Source organism: Vespula pensylvanica, chromosome 20 (assembly GCF_014466175.1).
Source record: "Vespula pensylvanica isolate Volc-1 chromosome 20, ASM1446617v1, whole genome shotgun sequence".
NCBI lineage: Eukaryota > Metazoa > Arthropoda > Insecta > Hymenoptera > Vespidae > Vespula > Vespula pensylvanica.
The window spans coordinates 3,411,597-3,423,311 of NC_057704.1; the positions used below are offsets into that span (position 1 = coordinate 3,411,597).

Here is an 11,715-nt window from a genome sequence, read left to right on the forward strand (position 1 = left end):
TTCAAGCAATTCTGGGAGCAGAAAGAAAAGTAAACAAAGTGGATTTACGAACGATAACAAGAGACGTGAAAAACATTAGAGGTCTAAATATTCGACACAAAAGCAGTGTTAGCGAGAAAAGTAATAACGAAAATAAAGATGTGATCAACAATGAAAAAGACAACAATACTAGACAGCAAGAATAAAAAATATGGTTGGAATGGACTTAAGGTGAAGAAACGATAATCAGCATAATTGATCAAACGTACGTTTTTATTCGTATGAAGATGCAGTTGTAGTATGAAATTGTAAAAGAAATAAAGAAATATTATTGACATTCGACTCGATTAAAGCAGATCTGAATCTTGAGAGATTAATTGAAAAGTATGATCAATATGTGACTCATCAATAACATCATTGTTGCAAACAAATACAACAACAGCATTGAATCAGAACAAACACTCCCTAGATTTTTTAAGGAATAGTAATACCATGATATTATTGTCTTCAGCAAGTATGTTAGACAAGGAATGGATAGTTACGGCTTAAGAAATAATTTCGAGACTATTTATCGCCTTGCCCAAGGTATGCAAAATCAGTTATACAAAAAAATCAACTAAACAATTTAAAAAAGACTAACTAATTTATTATGCAAATTACCCATAAGAATTACTCATAATAAAGAGGATCAATCCTATGAAACCAGAATTGATATGATAATGATGTACTTTATATATAAACGAGAAGATAATATAACTAATAAGTGAGCAAAAATAAAAATTAATTCATGTTTTTAATTCAATCAACTAGGTCATTATGCAAAGGATACTAGAACATGAATGTCAAAACAAGAACAGCAGTTTCGTGAGAGGGACAAGTCTTCAAATTGTATTTTATGCATTGAGAATTAGGACAAATACTCTAAATTTTATAGAGATACATACATTAATGGCATTCGTGTTAAGTGTTGCATTGATTTTAAAATTAAAAAATAAGAAAGCTAATTTTAAGGCAGAATATTGCCAATGAAGCAGAATTGATGTATCTAAAAAGTAGTATCTAAAAGTTAACAGGTTTGATTTTATTATAATACAGATTCGACTATATTATACTTATGGGAATTTTTATTGTAAATCTCATTATTGATGGACACAATAGTGAAGAAAATAAGAAAGTAAGATAACATACAAACCGAATAATGATAATTAATTTCTAGATGTTTATTAACAACGATCGACGAAGAGACAGTTGTTACAAATGTGGAACCAAAAAAATACCATTTTATTAAAAGATGTTAACATCGAATTTTCTGAAGAATAAGGCAATAGAATCGTAATTATTCTGAGCAAATATGGAGATCTAATTGTCAAATCTTTTCAACGAATAGATTATACCCATATAGCCGAAATAAATATAATATTGGTGTATTCAATATTTGTACATTATTAACTGTATGGAGTATTCCATCAAGAACAGCAATGACAATAAATAATATAGCACCTAATGGAAAGTGATATCATGCAAGAGAATGATTTTTAAGTCTTTAGTCTAGGTGATATTGAATCAGAAAGAAAGACAGGCAGCAAATGAATAGGTAAGACCTAACCAGCATAAATCGTAAAATAGTTGAACAATAATATGCTACAGTGAGAGTAGAGGATTAATTAAACAAACTGTAAGATATAAAGTAGAATATTACAGTTGGTATTATCAGATAACAATGGTTTTATCATATTACAGTATTTAGCACATGCAACATAATCAATTTATTAGAATAGTATTCGGACTCTCTAATGAGCCTAATGTTGATAGTGACTGTTAATATTAGTTATTAGCTTAGATGCGATATACTATTGCAATGGTATATTTGACCGATATCATTATTCCATCGTAAACTATCGAAGGAGGTATAAATAATTTAATTACTTTTGCTTTATTACTCTATGTTTTATATTATTAATAGGGCATTAGTGATAAAAGCATTTCTCAATTCTAATAACCAGATGACTTAATTTTGATTAACTGACATTAATCAAGGTCAAAGTAAGAATTTATCGAAATATAAAGGACCATGCAAAGCTGTGAAGGTAGATAACAATAAATTTATGGTACAAGATGTGAATGGAAAACAACAAAGTAAAGAATTTTATAAAGCTAACATTGTTGTAGATATGTAAACTAAAACCTATCAATACTTAATGAATTATATATTTTTTAAAGTATCTGAGGTTTCATACTCCCGGCTAAGCACTTTGTTATATCTAGATTTATTGAGTAGATCTATTTGGTCTAATTGTTACATCATGTCCTAGATCAGAGACTTACTCTTTAAGTCTTTTTCCTCTAAAAAAACGACTTATTTTGTTCATACTGCTTACATAACGTTTATTGTAGGTAGTCCTTAAAATATAGAGGCAAAATACAAATTTGTAAAAACTTCTTAAACGCGAAGTAGAGAAAGATGAAGGAATGAACTTGTCGAGATTGGTGTAGATAACATTCCTCAGAAACGAGACTAATCGCATGATTAAAATAAGATATATTCTCAATTTTACTTACAGTCATTGTCTTTACAGTAGATGTGGTAAACTAATTTGCTTTTGCAATACCTTTACAATCCTTATTTCTGATAACAAATACAAACTAAAATATTTTTATGATTTGAAACATTTCCTAAGAGAAATGTACGTACAATTTGGCTATCTTTTTAAATTGACTAGCTGAAGTGATAAGATTTCTTGTCATCTCTTGGTAATCAAGGTGGGGTCGTTTAGTTGATAGAACGTCGGATTTCTTTGATACTCTATATATACAGTACAGTATTGAGTGTTAGTTGGTGAAAACGTTCCTTCAGAAAAACTCTCAGATATGCCTACCAGAGCTAATAAAACTTTCTCTAATATACGATTTGCATTTTTCGCGTTTCTAGTTTGAATATTCTCCTGGATCAAGGAAGAAAAGGATCAAAATAGAAAAAAGAATTAATATAAATAGTATAAATACGTAGGATAAAACATGTAACGAAACAAGCTTCAATCACGTGGAACTTTTTGAAAATTCAAAATTAAACAATTTATTAATTTCTTGATAAATTATGTAACATGAAGAAAACAAGAATTTTGGAAATAAAAAAGCTTTCAAAATATCACGTGGAATATCACCAATTAAATTTCTAGTTCAGATTATGAATCAAATATTACCTTTGATTATACTTTAAACTGTACACTGTACCCTTTTTTAAAACACTTCAATGTTTATGGAAAAGAGTCATGCAACTCATCATCCAACACAAACAAATTTTGATGCGTCTTAGTTATATTATAGAGAGATTAATTCTGAGAATAGTGGTATTTTTAGGCCACAATCTCTAGTATCCAAGACAATTGATTTTAAAATTTTATTCGTAGATTCTATACCCGTAACGTTTACTTAGTTTAGAGTTACGTTACTTACTTAGTTTACTAGAGTCAATAGTCCTAAAAGAATAAACAAGGTGAATTTTATTGTTATATTATTAATAAAGATTATTATATATAAAAAAAAGATAATAAAATATAAAAAGGTTTGCATTCTACTGGTCCGAATTAAAGTACCCCGTTTTTATTTCCTTTGTCTTTTGTTTAATATCTTATCAAATATTAATAAGATAGATTATAGAGATAATAAATTATGGATTTGATAATACTATTTAAAAATTGTATACATATTATATACAAATATATATCATTATTACACATATTTTATTTGTATATAAACTTATAAACATTAAATTATATATATTTCTTTTGTTTTAGGAGAATTATATAAGATAACATTCTAATATATGTCCATTATTTTTGATTATATTATAAAGTAAAAGAAAGACAACTTATGTAGTTAGATTTATGTTAAAAATTACGGTAAATTAAGTGTGTGTGTGTGTGTGTGTGTGTGTGTGTGTGTGTGTGTGTGTGTGTGTGTGTGTGTGTGTGTGTGTGTGTGTGTGTGTGTGTGTGTGTGTGTGTGTGTGTGTGTGTGTGTGTGTGTGTGTGTGTGTGTGTGTGTGTGTGTGTGTAAAAAGATTATTAAAAACAAATTTGAAAAGCGTAACTTATGAATCTAACTTACCATATTATGCTTTATAAGGAACTATTTACTAACTATGCTCTTATGAATAATGCTTGCTTCTTCCCATAATCTTTAGAAACAACTGGATTCTTTCATAACTGTTTGTAAATGATACGTAACTCAATCTTATACCATGTAACTACGTTAATACAATTTTGATAAAAAATGTATTGTTAAAAAATAAAATATTATTTATCTACATTAATAATATTTTATTTTTTAACAATACAATTTTGATAAAAAATGTATTGTTAAAAAATAAAATATTATTTATCTACATTAATAATATTATTCGCTAATCATCCTCCTCCTTCACCCCATCTTTTCCATCAGTTTATATACAGTTTACATAAAAAAGTATAACTATAATATAGTTTATAATTTGTAGTAGTTGTTAATAGATATAAGTATATGTGTGCCTAAAATTATGTAATAATAAAATGAATAAAAAAGTATGTGACCCTAGTGTGTAGTATGGTTTAATTTTTGTGTGTTTTAAAATGGATTATGCATTATCTTCGGGCTTTTTAGTACAGAAGCGCAGAAGAGAGAATTCTTTACATATATCATATTCTCCTATGTAACATGATGTGAAATCCATGCTATGGGGGGAAAACCATTTGACCAATATCAGAGAGAATATGAGAAATAATAAACTCTCCTCTCTTGCGCGGTTGTTTAATATTCCACATTGTACGTGTTCCTTCTCCTTATATTGTGAGAGTAATATATGCACACGTCGAAAAGACTGGAGTTAGTTTCATGTTAAATGAAGATCGTAATAGGAACTAGTCCTTTCATTTTAAATCACAGTTAAAAGGCACAATACATATCGTACCGCAAAGATGGTACACCATATAAAATTGATATATCGATCGATTTCTTTCCGTTTCGAAAACGAACTTTCTTTGTACTTTTTAATACTTCACTATGTACTTGGAAAACATTACAAGTACTTTATATTTGTAATTCAATATACCAGTCTAGTATATTTACAATTTATGTTTTATTTGTTATCACAGCAATAACATAAAAGTTTGGAAAATCAAATCAGAACAAAATTAATTTGTAGATAGACAAGCTATCGAACAAATTAATTAATTAAAAAATTAATCTTTAGATGGGCAAGTAACCGACAGTAATGCTGACAGTAATGCGAATATAAAGAATTCAGTCCTCCTATAAATATAATAATAATCGCAATAATAATAAGAAGAAGAATAAAATCAAAATTAACTAAAATATTTTAAGGTAATACAAATCAGTAAACAATGGTTCTGCCTATGTGTTAATACGCTATGTGTAGTTAGGATAACGTATGAAGATTGTACAAACAATCAAAACAAAGAAAATACTAATCCTTACGGTTTCTATGCCAGCAGCTACTCAACTGAAATAGTTAATATTCCAAATTAAATATATGATTTATTAAAATAAAAATTTTATTTCGTAATACGAAAGTACAATACGTAATATGTAAATATAAAAATGTCACTTCACTTAGTTATCCTCCTATTATATATCATACTTGATATATAATAATGGTGTAGATGTTAAAGATCATCGTAATAAATCTTCTCATGAAAGAACAAGAAATTCTCATTAAACGTAGATGTTTACAGTTTTTTTTATAAAGTTATCTCTAACGACCAAATTACGTGAGGCACTGAGTATCGTTAGCAGCGATACGTAGAACTAATAAGTACAATAAAAGCCAGAGTCGAAGTTAGTCACGATTCGACAGTGAGAGGAAACAGTTCTCTATTGATCATTATACGTTTCATTATTCATTTTTTGTATTAATTCCATCTTAATAAAAGTCTAACAAATTATCTGAATTACGATGCCAAACAAGAAGATAGATTCGTGGTTAGAATACAAAAAAATTTTACGGCCATATAACTCGCTATATAATATATATAGATAGTATAAACATAGTTGGAACAATGTAATCACTACTAGAGTTGTTAAAATAACGCAATGTTAATTGTGTGGTATATTGATAGTCCGATAATCGTAAAAAGAGCATCGATATTCGAGAAATTCGATTAAACATTTATGAATACAAGTAATAAAGAGTGTAATGAAACAACATTCGAAGAATTCTTGGACACACCAAAGAGAAAGAAAAGTCAACAAGTAGATCTATGAACGAACAACACAAACGTGAATAACATTAGAGGACAAAACAATCGATACGAAAGCAGTGTGATGAGAATGTACTGACAAAGCCTGAAAGAGAGCAGAGAAGTATGGCCGGAATCGAGCGAAGGTAAGCAAAAAGTAATAAGTATGACTAGATATGATGTTTTATATATATCCCATATTCTGTATGATTTGTCAATAATAAACATTAGTTAAATTGTTGTGTTGATGAAAAGTAACACGTCGACCGTCTCTTTATTAAAACAACGTTTTTAGTGGTAAGATCAATCGATGTATTCGCATTATTTAATTTTTTGTTAATTCTCCAAGGTATATTGTTTTGAGTCTTCGCAAGATATATTGTCTAGAAGTATTGTTACTTAAGGGGTTAATATGTGTTTCGATTCCTCTTTTATAATCTCTAATTGCCTTAATTATATCTTGTACTATAGGAATATTTTGATCCTTCCTTATTTCTTCATTACTTCATCTAACATGGAACGTTTATGATTGTGCGTATTACAATAGACTGTTGTGGTTCAAGTTTGGCTATGTTTCATATGCCAAGATGAATTTGATTCTTGTAATTTTTTTATCAGCTAGTTATGTCATTTGTTTCTTTTTAATCAATCTTTTCTGATGTTAGTAGTTTTATGTATCATTTACATGTTAGTTTAGAATCCAGATTAAACCTAAAATATCTTTTATGTCTGCAGAATTTCCGTATTACTTAACATGATTTTTCATATTATTCAACTTAAGTTTTGGCATTTGACTTTTCCTTGAGATATGTTTGCACTTGGTAATATTTACTTTGATTTTCTTTTCTCTTTGCATAGCAATTCATCAAGAGAGTCGATTTGTTCTTGTATGGAATGTATATTAATGCTTATAAATATGAGGAGTAATAGAGGTGGTTAAGAAATATTCTATACGAACATATAATGGACACAATATGGACAGATCAAGAGGATAGAAATGTAAAAAAATTAAATCTATAAATGAATAACAAGTGTCAATAACATTAGAGGACAACTATGTTGAATAACATTATTGATGATAGAAAAGATATAACCAATAACAATGGAGAGAACAATATTAAGGGTAAAAAAATATTGTTGAAATGAAGCCAAGGTGAGCAAACAATAATAAGCATAAATAAACGTATCATTTATTTGCAAGAAGACACAGTAGGAACATGAAATTTGTAAGAGATGAAGAAATATTATCAACATTTAATCCCATTAAAGCAGAATTCAATTTTGAGAAATTAATTGAAAAATATGTCGAATGTGAAGGAATGGCAATATGGTGATGTAATAATTTTCTGTCTCTAGTTTACTCCTAAGTCATTCGCAATATTTTTTAGCAGCTTTCTTTTCTGACATTCCATTATCCCTTTAAAAACCATCTGAAAAGGAATATTTAATTTTAGACAACGTATCTTTGTTATACTATTTTCCACATAATTAATCTGAGTTTATGATAAGTACATATCCCAATCGTCATCATTTAAATTACAAGTAGCAATTTAAAACAATCGGTTGTATTTCTTAGATTGATCGTTTATTTGGTTACGATTTTTCCATATCTCTCTTATTAATGATACATTTGAGTTGGCCATAATATGAAATATCTCTTAAGAATAATGAAGTTTTATTGAAGGTAGGGTAACTGATTACTTTGATCGCAGAATAAATGTTATAGCTCCATATTGAGACAATAAAATATTTATTTTCATTTGGATGTGATAAATAATCTTAGGTGATATTAGTCTTCCGATTGGGTGTGATAAATGATCTCAGATAATTTAGATGAATAACTGCAAAGGCTTTATTTTCTTCTCTAGAAAATATTGCAACCCTGACTGTTTATTCGTTGGAGTTTTATAATATAAGCAATTTATACATCGGTTTATTCCTCAAATAGCATCCTTCTTTTGTTGCCATTAAAATCTTCTTGATTTAAATGGGACATAAATTCTTGAGTAATTATAGTAATTATTATGCAAGTTGAATTTTCATAAATGTTTAGCATATAATATTTAGCATACAATATTTAAACATATTGTAATAATTATTATGCAAATTGAATTTTCATGAATGTATAGCCTATAACTATTTTTAGTTACACTATGCAGTCTAATTTCATACATCATGAAGTTCTTATATATTTCCTTGTTTCCTCCAAAAAATGAATTTTAATAAAGAAGAAATCGTTCTAATATGCGAATAGTTGCAGTATCAACAATTTTCATGAGTTATTTTTTCACGGGCTTGTATTTCTGAGTTTTGGTGTGGTAAGATAATTATCGGATTTATGTAGTTCGTAAGGTATTTCCTTGTCAAGCATGACAAACAGATGGTGTAATTGTAATGCCCCTTTATTTTATCGAAAATATTTTGAATACGATAGGAAAAATATGTTTATACTTACAGATTATTATCAGTATTATTAGTTTGTACTAATGGTTTAAAAACATTTTTGTGCTCATTTTTTTGCAATAATATATCAAAAATTAGCATTGTTTTATCTGATATATAACGTTTCTTTTTTTTTTTGCAAAGCACAAAATGACTGTAGGAATTTACGAAATTAAATACAATATGGTCAATGGACTTTTTCTCCCTTTTATATATATATATATATATATATATATATATATATATATATATAATATATAATATATATATATATATATAAGCTATATATAGTTATCAATGCATTATCCGTATACAATAATTTCAGAATCCCATTTTAAAACTGCTGTAACTGTAATGCCCCCTTATTTTTTCAAAAATAATTTAAATATAATTTGAATATGATATGAAAGATGTGTTTATTTTTCACGGATTATCATTAGTTTTATTGGTTTGCTCTAATGATGTACTTTAAATGTGATATTTACTGGTTCTATTTTTTCTTAGAATTTCCGGCTAATATTGTAAATTTTATAGCACTTAGTTTAATTACATTAAGTTGTGCACACATGTTTATTATACTATTACTAGTTCTTAAATAATTTTGTGAAAAATGTACTATCTTACTTTCGTCTTATAAGAATTAGAAGTTGTAGCAGAAATGTATTCAGAACGATATGAAAAATGTGGTCATTGCTGTTTATAAAAGCTGGAAGATAATTTTATGCGTTCTTCCTTTGTTTCGACTAACCGAAGTAGATACAATATTATGTTTAAACTGTTTGCAATGAGTGGATTTTATTTCAACTTCTACACGATGATCTTTCTTGCATGACATTCATGTTTTCTTCATTGAATTAATAAAATGATTTCTGTTTATTTCACTATGTGTTAGTGAAGAGATGTTGTAAGATCAGAAAGTAATTCTTAAGTGCTGAGAATAGATTTTGAAGTTGAAGTAGAAGACTTCTTTAAGGATCTTTCTTCGTAACTCGAAGGTTCCAAAAAAACATTGTGATTGATGTAGGATTCTGGAGGAGAGATTATTATAGGTTTTGTCACAGTGGCGAGTTTTAGAGAAACTTAGGTCTTTGGATAATAATAATGTATGTTCTATGTATGCGTGTATGTATGTGATATAAAGGATATAATCTTTTTAAAACTGTAATAATAATGAAAATGATGGCGAAAATGATTACAATAATAAAGAAATAATAATAATGATAACGATAATAATATAATATTATACAATATTAATAAAATAATAAATAAATGTAATAATAATAATAATGTAGTGGATTTTAATGGAACAGCCATAATATTTTCCTTTTTGGAAAATAAAAATCTACAATCCCAACAATTTTTTTTAAAGATGCCATGTCTTTTATTTAGAAAATTTGTAATGCTGTATTTTGAGTACTCATTTATCACAAATTTTTCTTTAATCCATTGATTAGTATGTAGTCACATGTAACCATCAACTGTTTTCTTATTGTAAGTATGATTATGTTAATCACCTGTGGCATAAATACTAAAAAAATAATCCGTTAACGTATTTTCTTAAAATTAATAAAACATTGTATGTTCAAATACCATTTAACCATTCCTTATACATGCGTTACCTTATACATCGTTTATCCTTATTTTTTTTTAAGAATATTATATTCTAACAAGATTCTTGCCAAAAAGTTAATCGGATTTTTTAATTCAATGAAAATATTGCCTCTGCATTTCATTCATATTGGATCAATCCGTTCATTTTGAGTCACAGCAAATGAATGCCAATAGGAAGATTTACTGAAAATTTCTCAATATCAGATGAATAGAATAATAATTTGAAAATGAAGTGGAAACCTATATTTTTTGTTTTTATATTTTAGTTTCAACAATATCTTTTACGATATTAAAATTTAGAATACTTCAACATTTAACAAAACACATAAAATTATTTTGGCACATCTTATCCTTTATATGTTGATTAATAACTAGAAATCCACAGATTTTGAATTGTTTTTTTGTCCGTTTGTCATGGATCGATATATCGATCGATTTCTTTCCGTTTTAAAAACAGAATTTTAATCTCTATTTTATACAAAAGAAATGTAAAACAATGATTCTCTGTAACTGATATTATGATATATATATAATTGTTTTCATAGCGATAATATGTTTGCTCTTCTTAATAAACTACACTTCTTATTTTATCTTTCCTTAGTATTTTTATTTTATTAATGGTAAAAAAAAGCTAAAGATAAAATTACGAACAGCATATTCCCTATGCTGGTCATATATATTTAAAAATATCAAATTTATGTGAAATTTATGTATATAAAAAAAATATTATTATTGTACATCTCAGTAATAATAATAATATGTATAATCTTACTAATTTCTCAAAAATATATCAGGAACATATTCAAAACAGACATGAAATCATTAAAATTTCAAAACTCGATGAAAAGTAATTTTGGGTGTTTATGATGCATATAATTATATATTATATAATTCCAAAATTAAAAGAGAAATCTGTTTTAGTTTTGTAAAATTATGGTAAAATATAGCAATGAAGCTGTATATTTTAAATTGATAAATGATAAGAAGTGCATGAGATTTTTACATATTTCTTACATAGGAAGTTAAAATTGTTTAAAAGTTCTTCTTTTCTTTAGTAAGACGTTGCTAGAATAAACTTATGCTATTCTATCTTTCATATTTATTTTCTTTAAGAATAACGTGCCTTTCAAAGTGATCTACATTATGTAGAAAAGATTATATTTTTGTAGCGACGCTACAAATCTGTTTGATTGCAATTGCATACAAGATATATAAATTTGCGATCAAAAATAAGATTTTAGTAATTATTTTGTCAAAAATCAATTTTGAATGGTGAAGGTTAGATTGAGTAGCGTATATTTTGTTCATGTGTATACAAATATACAGAATACAGTCTTTCTACAAATATAATAGTAATGACAATAATAATAATAACAAGAACAAAATCAAAATTAACTAGAATATTTCAAAGCAATACACTCAATAAACAATAGTTCTGTCTGTGCACCAA

At 27.0% G+C, this 11,715-nt stretch overlaps 1 long non-coding RNA gene across 1 annotated transcript; it reads left to right on the forward strand.

The window, feature by feature from the left end:
• The first annotated feature begins 5,728 nt into the window (after positions 1 to 5,728).
• On the forward strand, positions 5,729 to 8,266 carry LOC122635956. Its single transcript, XR_006328813.1, has 3 exons — positions 5,729 to 6,358; positions 7,071 to 7,335; positions 7,426 to 8,266. It is a non-coding gene; the product is annotated as an uncharacterized LOC122635956 (long non-coding RNA).
• The last annotated feature ends 3,449 nt before the right edge of the window (positions 8,267 to 11,715 follow it).